The 17,069-nt window shown below is 42.1% G+C and overlaps 1 pseudogene; it reads right to left on the bottom strand.

Annotated features, from left to right (window-relative positions):
* LOC118373510 (major facilitator superfamily domain-containing protein 1-like) overlaps positions 1 to 9,145 on the bottom strand; it is a 45,767-nt pseudogene extending 36,622 nt beyond the window's left edge.
* Between the last annotated feature and the right edge of the window lie 7,924 nt (positions 9,146 to 17,069).

The following is a 17,069-nucleotide window of genomic DNA, read 5'->3' as shown; positions in this document are numbered from 1 at the left end:
TATACCTGTCCCATGCTCCAATCAGGGCTACAGTGCGAGATCTGAAAGACCCTTGTGTCATGATAAATCATGCTACTCTGTACATTTGGATTTAACTTCATTAGTTGATTCATACGATTTGTTTTATGATATACCGTAGCTTGCTCAAATGTATAGCTTGCTCAACTTACCTTTTAACAAGACAATTTCTACATTCTGGTCTCATTCATAATTGTTATAGTTGTGTAAATCTGTAGAAGTGTATTTAAATTCCTTTGTAAATGGCCACAAACTAATGTAATGTAGGTCTGAAGAAGCTTAATCCTTATGAAGAATGCAACTTAACCAATTATTCTATTGTTTTTTGATGATTCTGGACAAGATTGTCTGGCCTTGTAATGAGGACGATGAGGATACCCTCACCTTGGAGGACCAATGCAGAGTCTTACATTTCCTAAGGAAATGTATAGAAGGTGGCATAAGTCTTTTTCCATTGTTTGATGCACTGATAAAGGTTCTTGATGAGAGTCTTTAAATCAAATGTAACATTCTCTTTAGAAAATTATTTATTATTTGATCTCTGATCACACAATCAGGGTGTTAAAGGGAACACTAAGCCCTAAACACAGTCAGTTCAAGTAAAGGTTCTATGTGCATATATCTTGGTAGGATAGGGTTTCTTTTTTGGAAAGAGGGGTTAAAGTTTCCTTCATTGCATGTTTAGAAAAAAGGTCCAAAAAGTAGCTATTGTAGACCTTTGAATTTTACAATTGAAATATCAAGCATTTAGATAATTGCTACAATATTTTGCCTTTTGTGTTAGAGTATAATGTTTGTGTAATGCCAAGAGTGTGCAAAGCTGTCAAGGCCAATGTGGCTATTTGAAGAATCTCAAATATAAAATATTTTTAATATGTTTTTTGTTTACTACATGATTCCAAATGTATTATTTAATAGTTTTGATGTCTTCCCTATTATTCTACAATGTAAAAAAAACTTGAATGAGTAGGTGGTCTAAAACTTTTGAATACTTACTGACTCAAGACTCAGCCTTTCATTTTTAAGTAATTTGTAAAAATGTCTAAATTCATAATTCCACTTTGACATTATGGGATATTGTGTGTAGGCCAGTGACACAAACTCTTTAATTCATTTAAAATTCTGTCTGTAACAACAAAATGTGGGAAAAGTCAAGGGGTGTGAATACTTTCTGAAGGCACTGTATTTTACCGATTAGCTAACCACATATGTTACAGCAATCTGTCAGTTGATTACACAGTCGATGTCAGTCAATGACACGTCGCCGACGTGGCATGCAACCATTGGTTGATGCGTGCAACGTCTGAGCAGGGGAACGTGACCAATGTGATGACTGCTCAATGCAGCAGATTACATAATCTATGATGTCATAGTGCCAAACCCTATAAATAAGACATGTGAGACGGTCAGACTCACTCAAGTGGCAAGAGATCTATTATCAATGGCATTAACTTGGAAACAATGTAAATCACAATAGATGAGTTTAGCTTCTCAGCTTAGCCTCATTTATGTCCTTTGATTCTATTTTATTGGTCAAGATGAGTTTAGGTTGTAACTATGGTAAGTGTGGGATTCAGCTTGGCCTATACATTAGTAAAGTGGGAGGGAAACGCTGGTAAGCCTTGGGGAAGTGTTGTTTCTCTGTCTATCCTACAGAGCAGCCAGAAGCAGGAGCCAAAGGAGTTGGAGTCACTGCTGACACCACTATGGCTTCGTTAGGGGATATCTACAACTCCTCTTTGATGAGTAAGGTAAGTAGTGCACATGACTAACACCACCATGGCATTGCCAGAGACAACAACTCATCTCTGCAGATTGTGGAAGACGACAACACTTTGCACCACTAGCAGTCAGCCATTTACTTTATACGCGTGTGTGTAGTAGACATGTATCACAGGCAGACATTTTGTCATTTCTACAAAGTGAGTAACATTTCTCATGGGATTGCAAGCATGCCCTGAAGTAATGGGGTCAGGACCCTCTTGAAATCATAGGCCCGCTCACTAACTGTAATCACGTGAATTTTAACCCCTAGCCCATGGCTCTTTTCAGTTTCTGTAATTTTTCAAAACTTTCTCCGCTGAGAACACTACAGTATCTCTGGGGTTTATGAAAATTCCATTCATGTCATTTAGAATCTCCCACAATTCCCTTCTGCCAGATAATTTAATATGAGGCTGAAGAATGGGCCTCACCTGGCTCCACTCACCGCTCTAACGGCATTGTAGCGCATTCATTTCCTGCCCAAATACTAGGCCTTGTTGCTGGCGAGGGAGGGAGATGATATGATTATTATATTAAATCAGACGCGAAAGTAAATCAGGTCGGAGGTGTCCTAAATCCCCGCGCCCATTTTGTGACTCTCCAGAAACCTGACTCAGGTCAATATATTTGACTCAATTAAAAAAAAAAATTGATTATGATTATTATGAATAATACATCCCTGCCAGCCTCTTGATGTTGCAGGTCAAAGGCCCTTCAGTTCAGACTTCACTGCTACCCAATTAGCATCAGAGCAGAGTGCCTGGTACACCCTGTGGCTAATCTGTTGTTACAGCATCACACATGGAGATCCATCATGCCCCACTATCTCAGAGTTCAATGTTGCGGGAGACAACCTTTACCCTAGCCCATTCATAGATTGTAGGCTAATGCTGGCGCCTTACCATCTGCCACGCGGAGGGAATGCCCTGACGTTTCGATGCTGCCTCCTATACGGTTTTGGAAACATTGAACTCAACTAAATTATCATCCAAAAATAATTACCAATACAAAAGGTACAGCTGTTTTACCATAGAATCCCACAGAGGTTTTTGGTGTAACAGCTTTGAGAAGAAATGTGTAAAAAAAAAAAAAAATCCCCCTCCCGGTTTCCATTAGCTCAGCCGGTAGTAAGTATCATTGTAGTAAATGTGCAGCGCAAATCTCTTTTAAAAACGACACACGGTAAGCTTATCTTTTGTATTTGTAAAATTATTTATCTGTGATATGAAAGTTAAGCTCAAGTGTTCCAAAACCGTATCGCAAGCTAGGATTATTATAAACATTTCTCAACGTTAAAACAGAGCGTCAGCATTGTAGTACACATGGTCCATAAGTTCAACTGAGAACCCTATAGAGCTGGTTGTACGCCCCCTTGGGTTCTCGAAAGCTACAATTGGCCCAAAGTGTAGATTTAGGAACAGCTAAACTTCTTTGGATTTATTCAAATGAAGTGTTAAAGTGTCCAGTGAGAATCTCACTTTTAAACGTTCATAAAAGTTCAACTCATACCCAAATAATTTAGTTGACTCATCCTATACTCGTTGTCACATTCTGACCTTGGTTCTTTTGTTATGTCTTTTGTTTTAAGTATGGTCAGGGCGTGAGTTGGGTGGGTTGTCTGTTCTTTTTTTCTATGATTTGGGATTTCTGTGTTTGGCCTGGTATGGTTCTCAAGAGGCAGCTGTCAATCGTTGTCCCTGATTGAGAACCATACTTAGGTAGCCTGGTTTCACTTTTGAGTTGTGGGTGCTTATTTTCCATGTCAGTGTTTTGTTCCACACGGAACTGTTTCGGTTTTGTTTTTTCGCATGGTCGTTTATGGCTTTGTTCAGTGTTCATTATTCTTATTAAAAAACTAAGATGAACACTTACCACGCTGCGTATTGGTCCGATCCTTGCTACTCCTCAAGAGGAAAGCCGTTACACTCGTATGTGTGGCCAAAGTATAAATTGGAAAAAACAACAATTAAAAAAAATCTCAACTTCAAACTTGTATCTCAAACAGACCGTTTAAAATAAATGCTTGCTAATTCCTCATAAAGGATGATCTCATCCTCCTAAGGAAGATGAGCTGGCCAATCAGGCCTTTCAGCACAGAAAGCTGCTTTTTAAACACACTGTTATATTCATAGGTCACATATGTTCATAGATGCTATTTGCATACTGTTTGTCTGTTGGTCATTTGGAAATCTGGTTGTATGAAGGTAAAATGAAACGCACATGACGATGCGTAATGTTCCGTTTTGCTGGAGCTAAAGCACCTGCCTGTACAACTAAGGTTATATAATAAACTGTAGATTCATGCCAGTTCTGTCCTATTCTACACCTCCAGTGAGTATTAGCTTTGGAATTAGCCTACTTGTCATCTAAATGCTGTGCTAGCTGTAGCCCAGACTAATCTTAAAGCATGCTAATAGTGCGACATAAGACCACAGTAAAACTACAACAATACTTGTCTTGTGTGGCAGGGCTTGCAAACTACTACAGACTACAAAGGGAAACACAGCCGTGAGCTGCCCAGTGACACTATGAGCCTACCAGATGAGCTAAATCACTTATGCGCTTCGAGGCAAGCAACACTGAGGGATGCATGAGCGAATCAGCTGTTCCGGACAACTGTGTAAGACTCTCTCCGTAGGCAACGTGAGTAAGACCTTTAAACAGGTCAACATACACAAGGCTGCTGGGCCAGACGGATTACCAGGACGTGTGCTCCGGGCATGTGCTGACCAACTGGCAGGTGTCTTCACTGATATTTTCAAAATGTCCCTGATTGAGTCTAATACCAGCATGGTTCAAGCAGACCACCATAGTCCCTGTGTCCAAGAACAAAGGCAACCTGCCTGAATGACTACAGACCCAGTCCCTCAGTGTGTCAGAGTGAGCAATGAGCTGTCGCCCACTCTTAGCTATGATGTGGGCGTGCCCCAAGGGTCAATACTGGGGCCATTCCTGTTCATTAATGATCTGCCTTCTGTCTGTACTGGGTCTGAAGTTCAAATGTATGCAGATACAGTGATATATGTGCAAGCAAAGAGCATACAGCAAACTGCACAAGAACTCACTACTGTAATGGTCCAGGTTACAAAGTGGCTCAGTGACTCGTGCTTGCATCTCAATGTAAAAACTGTTTGCACGTTCTTCACAAAGAGGGCAACAGATGCTACTGAGCCAGATGTCTATGTGTCAGGGGAGAAGCTCCAGGTGGTATCTGATTTTAAGTACCTTGGCATCATACTTGATTCCAACCTCGCTTTTGAAAAGCATGTGAAAAAGGTAATTCAAATAACCAAATTCAACCTAGCTAATTTCCGATTTATAATAAATTGTTTGACTACAGGAGGTATCAAAACTGTATTTCTAATCTATGATACTCCCTCACTTAACATACTGCTTGACTAGTTAGGACCAGGTTGCTGTACAACATTAAAACCTATTCAGTCTGTCTACAAAACAGGCTCTCAACGTGCTTGATTGGAAGCCCAATAGCCATCACTGCTACATCCTCAGAAAGCATGAGCTCCTGAGTTGGGAAAATCTTGTGCAATACACCAACGCATGTCTTGTATTCAAGATCCTAAATGGCCTGGCTCCCCCTCCACTCAGTATTTTTGTTAAACAGAAAACCCAAACATATGGCAGCAGATCCACAAGGTCTGCCATGAGAGGTGACTATTGTTCCCTTAAGGAAAAGCAGCTTTAGTAAATCCACTTTCTCTGTGAGAGCTTCGCATGTCTGGAATACACTGCTATCAGACACAGCTGCACCACATATCACACTTTCACAAAATGCATGAAGACATGGCTAAAGGTCAATCAGATTTGTGATCATAATCCCTAGCTGTGTATTGTCGCTTTCCATGTTGTCTGTAGCTTGTGAGGTGTGGAAACACTGTTGCTTTTATGAATTTTGTCTTGCTGCTTTTTGGTCTATGTTGCTCTGTCTGTATGCTATGTCTTGCCCTATGTTGCTCTGTGTGTGCTCACTGCGCAATGATTGTAATTGTTTTTAATAACCTGCTCAGGGACTGCAGTTGAAAATTAGCCGGCTGGCTAAAACCGGCACTTTTACTGAAACATTGATTAATGTGCACTGTCCCTGTAAAACTAAAATATATAAACTCAAACCCGTAGCACTCACGTCCGTAACCATAAAGTGCTTTGAAAGGTTGATAATTGCTCACATCAACACCATTATCCCAGAAACCCTAGACCCATTCCAATTTTCATACTGCCCAAACAGACCCACAGATGATGCAGTCTCTACTGCACTCCACACTGCCCTTTCATACCTGGACAAAAGGAACACTTATGTGAGAATACTATTCATTGACTGCAGCTCAGCATTCAACACCATAGTGCCCTCAAAGCTCATCACTAAGCTAAGGATCCTGGGACTAAACACCTCCCTCTGCAACTGTATCCTGGACTTCCTGATAGGCCATCCCCCAGGTGGTGAGGGTAGGTAGCAACACATCTGCCACGCTGATCCTCAACACTGGAGCTCCACAGGTGTGCTTGCTCAGTCCCCTCTTGTACTCCCTGTTGACACAGCTGCATGGACAGGCACGACTCCAACACCATCATTAAGTTCGCAGACGACACAACAGTGGTAGGTAGGCCTGATCACAGACGACGAGGCAGCCTATAGGGAAGAGGTCAGAGACCTGGCCGGGTGGTGCCAGAATAACAACCTATCCCTCAACATAACCAAGACTAAGGAGATGATTGTGGACTACAGGAAAAAGAAGAGAGCACACCCCCATTCTCATTGATGGGGCTGTAGTGGAGCAGGTTGAGGGCTTCAAGTTCCTCGGTGTCCACATCAACAACAAACTAGAATGGTCCAAACACATCAAGACAGTCGTGAAGAGGGCATGATAAAGCCTATTCCCCCCCCGGAAACTAAAGATTTGGCATGGGTCCTGAGATCCTCAGAAGGTTCTACCGCTGCAACAGCGAGAGCATCCATAAGACTCCTGAACAGAATCAAATGGCTACCCGGACTATTTGCATTGTGTTGTGAGGCACATTGTTTGCGATAATGCAATGATGAACTAAGGCATGTTTGCACATTTCTAGACATTCGTTTGACTTTCTATCCTTGTTTTAGCCATTTTATTCTGACTTATGTATTTCCAAGTATTTGCTCACATGTACTGATAAAACTTTAACAATAACTGTTCCAGACTTGAACCTTTTTAATGTGAAAAGCAACGGCCAGCTTCATCACAGAGAGGAAATGAAAAAAGCAGTAGGCCTGCTAATGTGACTGTTGGGGATAGGAGGGTCTCAGCATTCTGTAGGTATGACATTCATTTTTCAACTTTCAATATTGAAAGTTTCAGCACCGTTCGGACAAAAGTAGCCTAGGCTAAGGTGTGGGGAAGCGCGCATCTGCCATTCAAGGCCTATAGAGGCGACATCATTGGGTGGTATGCTTTAAAGTGAAGACATTCCATTTCATTAGTTAGATTGTTGGTCATCACTAGAGGGTTAAATCACAAAACACTATGAATTACCTATTGTAATTCATAAACAATATTTTGTTTTACATTGAGAAGATATCAATACACAAGATCGAAACACTGACAATAATGGTCAAACTGTCTTTTGGCCACTAGAGGCCTCCATCATTCTCTATGCAAATAAAGCAGAATAGAGCATCAGTGTAACTTTACCACAGCTTACACAGCTCAGCTGAAGCATTTTGGTTAACCCAGGATACAGGGGCTGAGTGAATGTGGGCTGGACTCTGGAGGGGGGCATTGTGTGAGATGCCGTAGAAGTACCTGCCTTGGGATCCAGGAACAATCCAACTCTGGAGGACTGACGGCCTGATACTTCAGTAGTAACATTATTGTGTGTGAAACAATAACCATCCCTAGAGCCCTCTAAACTCCAGGACTTGTCATTGTATCAAAATAAGGTGTCCCCTCCGTGTTTCTTCATGTCTTTATATGACACTGCTGTATCAGTACAATCACTTAATTCAACCTCCCAGTAACATCACCTGCCTGTATTCAGTGACTGTGGATACTGTCTGCTATTGCTGTTATTATTTTAGGATTGTGTCAGACTGTTTACTTCAGGGTAAAGACTCACATTGTAAGAACTATTCTCTGGTCTTGGGCTCTGGAGGAGGCTGTCAAATATCCGTGTTCACTGCAGACACACATTCACACAGAGAGGGAATATTTATCATCGTACCATATTCTAGGGCCCTGCATTTTGCACAATCAAGTCACATGATTTGGATTCAAAATATGTAATTAAAGCTTTTTCATCAAACTGTCCCCATTTATTTTTATGTCAGATGGTCCAGCATCCTCCTCAGACAATTGCTTTTATTTTTTATGTAATTCTCATTTCTGGATAAGGCTTAAAATACACAATACATCTTCCTATGTCACATGATTGTGCAAAACACAGGGCCCTACATATTACATAAAGTGATGGCTGTGGGACCTTTCATTGGTCTAAAGTAGACTAGCCAACCAATCAAACTTTATTGTCCCTAAAGTGAAATTTGGTTGGTCAGCAGGGGTTACATGATACAAATTGTCCATATAAAACTTGAGAGCGTTAAGAGTTTAAAGTAAATAGTTTTAGTATTTACAACCACCTGGAGTGGTGATCTTGGTCCATTCTCCTTTAAGGAAGTCTTCTAGTTTTTTGTCTCAGCTCAGACACAGACTTGCTCACATCTTCAAAGTATTGAAGAGGACGGACAACGATGATGGGTACGTCTGAAGATTCACTAGGACAGGAGAGAGACTGATAACTCTGGAGAGAGAGCGAAGCAGAGAGAGAAAGGGAAAGAGAAAAGTAAACATAGTTTCACATTATTTTAAAGTTAATTTTCATATATTCAGGGGGATATTTGGCAGGGTCAATTAAGGGGCACTTCTAGGTCTAAGTCAGTGTTAAATGTAATATGTTATTGCAACATTTAACAAGACAGTATAGTTACCTGAAGAACATGGATGTGATTCTCTGTGAGAGCTCCTCCAGTTCAGCTATCTCCTGCTCCAGGAGTCCTTCAGCTCACCTCAATTCATTCTTCTCCTGGGCTCTGATCAGCTCCTTCATCTCAGAGTGCCTTCTCTTGATGCAGCAGATCAGCAAAGATCCTCTCACTATCCTCCACTGCTGCCTTTGAAGAGCGCTGTTAGAAGACAGACAGAGTAACAGTCTTCTTCCTCCTCTGACGAGGAGTAGTAGGAAGGATCGGAGGACCAATGCGCAGCGTGCTACATGTTAATCGTTATTTTAATAGAACACTGAAAAAATACTAAATAACAACGTGAAATAACAAAAACCAAAACAGTTCCGTGTGGAACATACAGACACAAAAAATAAATCACCCACACCACACAAGTGGGAAAAGGCTACCTAAGTATGATTCTCAATCAGAGACAACTAACGACACCTGCCTCTGATTGAGAATCATACCAGGCCAAACACAAAAACCAACATAGAAAAAGGAACATGGACAACCCACCCAACTCACGCCCTGACCATACTAAAACAAAGACATAACAAAAGAACTAAGGTCAGAACGTGACAGAGAGAGAATTTTCTTTGGAGAACATTTTAGAAATTAATACAGAAATTCAAAGCTGAAATGTTTTGAGTCAATAGGTATTCAACCCCTTTATAAAAAAACAGATGCTGAATATCACTTTGAGCATGGTGAAGTTATTAATTAGGCTTTGGATGGTGTATCAATACACCCATTCACTACAAAGATACAGCCGTCCTTCCTAACTCAGTTGCCGTAGAAGAAGGAAACTGGTCAGGGATTTTACCATGAGGCCAATGGTGATTTAAAAAAATACATGGTTTAATGGCTGTGATAGGAGATAACTGAAGATGGATCAACAACATTGTAGTTACTCCACAATACGAACCTAAATGACATAGTGAAAATAATAAAATATTCCACAACATGAATCATCTTTGTAACAAGGCACTTAAGTCCCCAAAAAATGTTTGGCAAAGAAATTAACTTTTTGTCCTGGATGAAAAGCGTTATGTTTGGTGACAATTCAACACAACACACCACTATTCATATTTTAAAGCATGGTGGTGTCTGCATCATGTTATGAGAGTATACTTGTCATCGGCAAGGACTAGGGAGTGTTTCTAGGATTAAAAGAAAAGGAATACAGCTAAGCACAGGCAAAATCCTAGAGGAAAACCTTGTTCAGTCTGCTTTTCAACAGACATTGGGAGACAAATTCACCTTTCAGCAGGACAATAACCTAAAACACAAGGCTACACTGAAGTTGCTTACCAAGACGACATTGAATTTTAAAAGAATAATTGGAAAATATAGTCCAATCTAGGTGTGCAAAGCTCTTAGAGGCTTACCCCATAATAATCACAGTTGTAATCGCTGCCAAAGGTGTTTCTACCATGCATTGTCTCAGGGAGTGAATACTTATTTTTCATTATTTAAAAAATTATGTTAGAATTTGTCTTCAACTTTGACATCACAGAGTATATTGTGTAGACCGTTGACCAAAATGATAATTAAATCCATTTTAATCCCAGTTTGTAACACAACAAAATGTGGAAAAGGTCAAGGGTTGTGAATACCTTCTGAAGGCAATGTTTATTTTTCAGAGAGTTACCATTGAGTCGTTCTGGTCTTACCTGCTTCTGAGTCCTCTCTGCTGCAGCTGACACTGTATCATGGCCTTTATGTTCAACACACTGAACACTGTTGATCGGTACAGCAATAAAGATCCAGCAGTTTGTGGTGATGAAATCAGATCTTCTCCAGTAGTTGTGTGGTGGCTATGAAAAAAAAAGTGTGCTTCCTGAAACCAGTAGATTAATGGTGAGGTTAGAGGTGAGACAACAGACACACCATACAAGACATGAGTGCTTTCTGCTTTCTGGTCCCAGTGCATACATGACACGCCACGTCTCTAGATCCAGCATAGCACAGAGCAGGGGCCGAACAAACCAAACAAATCCACATTAGGTTTAATGATGTAGTATCTCACGTGTCAAACTCATTCCACGGAGGGCCGAGTTTTTATTTAGATTTATTTCACCTTTATTTAACCAGGTAGGCTAGTTGAGAACAAGTTCTCATTTACAACTGCGACCTGGCCAAGATAAAGCATAGCAGTGTGAACAGACAACACAGAGTTACACATGGAGTAAACAATTAACAAGTCAATAACACAGTAGAAAAGAAAAAAAGAGACTCTATATACATTGTGTGCAAAAAGTAGGAGGTAGGCGAATAATTACAATTTTGCAGATTAACACTGGAGTGATAAATGATCAGATGGTCATGTACAGGTAGAGATACTGGTGTGCAAAAGAGCAGAAAAGTAAAAAATATATAAACAGTATGGGGATGAGGTAGGTAAATTGGGTGGGCTATTTACCAATAGACTATGTACAGCTGCAGCGATCGGTTAGTTGCTCAGATAGCAGATGTTTGAAGTTGGTGAGGGAGTTTTACCTAAACCCTCCCTGGCGCTTGAAAATTAAACAATTGACCGTCCCCTATACCCAAAATAATAATTCAAACATTAAGTGGATAGCAGAGAGCATGTCTACCATTTACCAAAATGTTTTGGGACAGACCAGAGCCTTAGATAGGGCATTTTAGAAACTGTTCATCCTGTGAGCATTACATGGATCTCCTTTACAGTAAAAACATTGCATGAATCTATCATCGTATTTGCAGGTCCGAGAAAAAAATTGCCTTTCATAAAAATGTCATGCAATTCTACATCATTTTACATATTAGCAGATATGTTTTAATACCACAGAAATTACCGAAATTACACGCTAAGAAAGGACAGAATGTTCATCTTATCATATTTCTCCAATGCCAAATCAAATACATTTTTATTTGTCACGTGTCGAATACAACAGGACCTTACCATGACATTTTTACTTACAAGCCCTTCACCAACATTGCAGTTTGAAGAAAAAAAGAGTTAAGAAAATGTTTACTAAATAAACTAAAGTAAAAGAAAGATATTTAAAAAAGAGGTAGATAAATCAAATAAAAATAACAAAAATACTGAGGGTACAGGTTAGTCAATGTGCGTGGGTACATGTTAGTCCAGGTAATTTGTACATGTAGGTAAGGGTAAAGTGACTATGCATAGATAATAACTAGCGAGCAGCAGCAGTGTAAAAATAAAGGTGGGGGGGGGTCAATGCAAATAGTTCAGGTGTCCATTTTGGTATTTGTTCAGCAGTCTTATAGCTTGGGGGTTGAAGCTGTTACAGAGCCTGTTGGACCTAGACTTTGTGCTCTGGTACTGCTTGCCGTGAGGTAGTTGAGAGAACTGTCTATGACTTGGGTGACTGGAGTCTTTGCCTTCCTCTGACACCGCCAGGTCCTGGATGGCAGGAAGCTTGGCTCCAGTGATGTAGTGGGCTGTATGCACTACCTTCTGTAGCACCTTACGGTCGGATGTCGAGCAGTTGCCATATCAGGCGGTAATGCCACCGGTCAGGATGCTCTCGATGGTGCAGCTGTAGAACTTTTGAGGATCTGGGGACCCATGCCAAGTCTTTTCAGTCTCCTGAGGGGTAAAATGCGATATTGTGCCCTCTTCATGACTGTCTTAGTGTGTTTGGACCATGATAGTTTGTTGGTGATGTGGACACCAGGGAACTTGAAACTCGAAACCCGCTCCACTTCAACCCCATCGGTGTGAATGGGGGCGTGTTCGGCCCTCCTTTTCCTGTAGTCCACAATCATCTCCTTTGTCTTGCTGACATTGAGGGATAGGTTGTTATCCTGGCACCACACTGTCAGGTCTCTGACCTCCTCCCTATAGGCGGTTTTATCTTTGTCAGCGATCAGGCCTACCACCGTTGTGTTGTCAGCTAACTTAATGATGGTGTTGGAGTCGTGCTTGGCCACGCAGTCGTGAGTACAGGAGGGGACTAAGCACGCAACCCTGAGGGGCCCCCGTGTTGAGGATCAGCGTGGCAGATGTGTTGATGCCTCCCCTTACCACCTGGGGCCGGCCTGTCAGGAAGTCCAGGATCCGGTTGCAGAGGGAGGTGTTTAGTCCCAGGGTCCTTAGCTAAGGTGGGCATTATGGTGTTGAACGCTGAGCTGTAGTCAATGAACAGCATTCTCACATAGTTTATTTTGTCCTGGTGGGAAAGGGCCGTGTGGAGTGCGTCATCTGTTATTGCGCCATCTGTGGATCTGTTTGGGCAGTATGAGGATTAGAGTGGGTCTAGGTTTTCCGGCATTATGGTGTTGATGTGGGCCATGACCAGCCTTTCAAAGCTACCGACGTGAGTGCTGCGATAGTCATTTAGGCAGGTTACCTTCGCTTTCTTGGTCTACTTGAAACATGTAGGTATTACAGACTCGGTCAGGGAGAGGTTGAAAATGTCAGTGAAGTCACTTACCAGACTTGGTCCACGCATACTCTGTGTACACGTCCTGGTAATCGGTCTGGCCCCTTGGCCTTGTGAATGTTGACCTGTTTAAAGGTCAAGCTCACATTGGCTATGGAGAGCGTGATCACACAGTCGTCCGGAACAGCTGGTGCACTCATGCATGCTTCAGTGTTGCTTGCTACAGAGCAAGCATACATGATCTTTAGCCCGTCTGGAAGGCTTGCGTCACTGGGCAACTCGCGGCTGGGTTTCCCCTTGTAGTCCGTAATAGTTTGCAAGCCCTGCCACAACCGATGAGCGTCAGAGCAGGTGTAGAAGGATTCAATCTTAGTCCTGTATTGATGCTTTGCCTGTTTGATGGTTCGTTGGAGGGCATAGTGGATATCTTATAAGAGTCCGGATTAGTGTCCTACTCCTTGAAAGTGTCAACTCTAGCCTTTAGCTCGCTATGGATGTTGCATGTAATCCATGGCTTCTGTTTGGGATATGTACGTACGGTCACTGTCGGGACTACGTTGTCGATGCACTTAATGATGGAGCCGGTGACTGAGATGGTATAGTCCCTGAATGCCATTGGATGAATCCCGGAACATATTCCAGACTGTGCTATCAAAACAGTCCTGTAGCGTAGCATCCACAAATCTTGGTCAGAATTTCCAAATGGAGGGTGAGCTTTGTTTGCGTCTCTGTGTGTGGAGTAAAGGTGATCTAGGATTTTTTTCCCTCTGGTTGCACAGCTGACATGCTGCTAAACATGAGGTGAAATGGATTTAAGTTTGCCTGCATTAAAGTCCCCAGCCACTAGGAGCACCGCTCGGGATGAGCATTTTCTTGTCTGCTTATGGCCTTATTCAGCACGTTGAGTGTGATCTTAGTGCCAGCTTCAGTTTGTAGTGGTAAATAGACGGTTACGAAAAATATAGGTGAAAACTCTATTGGTTGATAGTGTGGTCTACAGCTTATCATGAGGTACTCTACCTCAGGAGAGCAATACCGCGAGACTACCCCTCATCTTACTGGACATAGTTGTTCTGTCCTGCCGATACACGGAAAACCCAGACAACTGTATATTATCCATGTTGTGGTTCAGCCCCGACTCTGTGAAACATAAGATATTACAGATATGTCCAGTTGGTAGGATAGTCAAACAGAACTCACCGTGCTTCTACACCTGCATTGCTTGCTGTTTGGGGTTTTAGGCTGGGTTTCTGTACAGCACTTTGAGATATCAGCTGATGTACGAAGGGCTATATAAATAAATTTGATTTGATTTGATCTGATTCAGTTTATTGTACGTTGACCAATAGAAATCATGGTAGAGGCGGGTTACTCACTCACTGACAAATTCTCACAAGGCACCCTGATCTCCGCACCCCTGAATTTCCTTATTTTCTTCATGTGAATGACGGGGATTTAGGCCTTGTCTGGGAGCAGCATTATATCCTTCACGTCAGACTCATTAAAGAAAAAAATCTTTGTCCAGTTCGAGGTGAGTAATCGCTGTTCTGATATCCAGAAGCTCTTTTCAGTCATGCGAGACGGTGACAACAACATTATGTTCAAAATAAGATACAAATAATGTGAAAACACACAGCCACCCCCCCAGTGGCATTCTTTCGAATCCGTGTGTTTTGTTTGCAATGAAACTGTCCCTGTTGGCAAATAATTAAATCTTAGACGTCATTAGGAATCTGAGCATGGTACTTTCAAAAGTTAGGCCTACCTTTCAACCCCAGACAGAGTAGACTTACTGACGCAGAAAAATGTAATGGCTTAACCAAAAGTGTTTCCTTGAAAGCAGGCTGGACGCAGGGTTGTAATATCCATTGCAGTTTGTAATGCAGCCTAGTTTTATTTACACCATCCCAGCAGCTATTTTGAAAAATAACTTTGATCTGTGCTTCTCCGAGCATGCACTTTGTAGCCTATAGTTTATAGGCTATGGATCATTTGATTGAGACCACACTAAATAGTGCTTGATATTGTGCGCCCAGCAGAAAATCAGAGATGAGGGGCAGCATCGGGCACACATCGATATACAGCCTAATAAGCAACTCATTTTCTAAAACATTAAGCAATAGTGAAATTCATCATTTACAAATTACACGACCCTCCCCTGGACTAGATTTAAAAAAAAACACTAAACCCTCCCCCTGACTGAAATTGAAAATGCATGAGCCTCTCCCATTTTCCTCCAGGTCTCCATTATGTAAATTTCAATCCATCGAAAATGTACATAAATCTAGTTGTAAGGCACATATTTTACACTAGTAGGGTTTTTCTGAGTCAATTCATTGAACTTCCACTAGAGGGAGCTATTGCACTGTACATGAGCCAGAGACAGAAGAGGAAGAGACACCACTCACTGTTTTTTTTCTGGTTCAGTGGAAGTCAATGAACTTATCCACCATCTTTGAATGAGCATAGAATGTTCTAGCCTACATGATGGCCTGACAGGAAAAATGCAGGACCCTCCCTGGTGATCAAAATAAAAATAATTGTTGCTCCCTGTGACCCAAATAGAAAATATTACGACAGCCCAATTTTCTTCGCACCCCCTTCCAATAAAAAATGCCAGGTCCCTCAAGGGGTTGTAGGACAATTTGGAAACTGTGAAATGACTGCATTACCCATAGATGGTCTCTTTGCAAATAAGGGCCATGAGATTTAGCCTTATGATTTGACCTAGGCCTACTATATGAGTGTGTTTGGGTTGTGGGTAACATCCTGGTTCATGGGTAGTCCTGTTCAGTCTGGAGTACTTCTCCTGTCCTATTCGGTGTCCTGTGTGAATCTAAGTGTGCGTTCTCTAATTCTCTCCTTCTTTCTTTCTCTCTCTCGGAGGACCTGAGCCCTAGGACCATGCCCCAGGACTACCTGACATGATGACTCCTTGCTGTCCCCAGTCCACCTGGCCATGCTGCTGCTCCAGTTTCAACTGTTCACTGGACCATGCAACTGTATGGAGGTGTGAACCACAATCACATGCTGAGTAACCTTACCTGAGACCTGAGCGCAGTGGGCTAACACAGTCTTGTGTGGTGACAGAGACCCGGGTTTGAACCTACTGAGTCACACAACCAATGACCATCTCCAGGGGCCAGCAGGGGTGATTTGTTGTGGGATTGTTTCTGATCAAATCTGGATAACAGAAATCTATTTATTTTCCTAAAGCGATTTTTCAAGAGGGGGGTGTCAGTAAAACATATTTAACAGTTGATTTAGGGAGCTGGATAGTGTCATAAATAAGCAGGCATGAAGGGATAAGCATGCATTGGATTAGTTCAGGGCTGACCTGATCTGCACACTGATTGCAAGGAGTGAGGAGCAGCTGAAAGGATGAGAGTCGACTGGGGAAGTTTGTAGGGGATTGGATAATGGAAAACATGGATGGAAACAGACTGGGGGATGACATTAGAAACCACAAAGAGGGAGATATTAAATACAACAAATCTAGATGGAAATTGTTGGTAACATGGGGACAGACAAATCCTTTGTTGTCCTTCAAACAGATGGGCAACCGTGGAAAAGGAAGGGGAAGGGGGGTGAAGTCAAATGGGCCAGGGGGGTTAACAACATCCTTATTTGGGGTTGGGGGGGTGTCAAATGGGCCAGGGGGGTTAACAACATCCTTATTTGGGGTTGGGGGTGTCAAATGGGCCAGGGGGTTAACAACATCCTTATTTGGGGTTGGGGGGGGTGTCAAATGGGCCAGGGGGGTTAACAACATCCTTATTTGGGGTTTGGGGAGGGGGTGGTGAGGAGGGGGTGCTAATAGCAGCTCTTCGTCATTTTTTTTAAACGAATGAATGAACAGGCAGATAAGCACTGAGCCGGGCTTTGTAAAGGGTCTCAAAGGAGAGAGAGGCTGAGGGGAGAGC

Source organism: Oncorhynchus keta, chromosome 18, assembly GCF_023373465.1.
Source record: "Oncorhynchus keta strain PuntledgeMale-10-30-2019 chromosome 18, Oket_V2, whole genome shotgun sequence".
NCBI lineage: Eukaryota > Metazoa > Chordata > Actinopteri > Salmoniformes > Salmonidae > Oncorhynchus > Oncorhynchus keta.
This window is presented reverse-complemented; position numbering and strand designations above follow the sequence as displayed.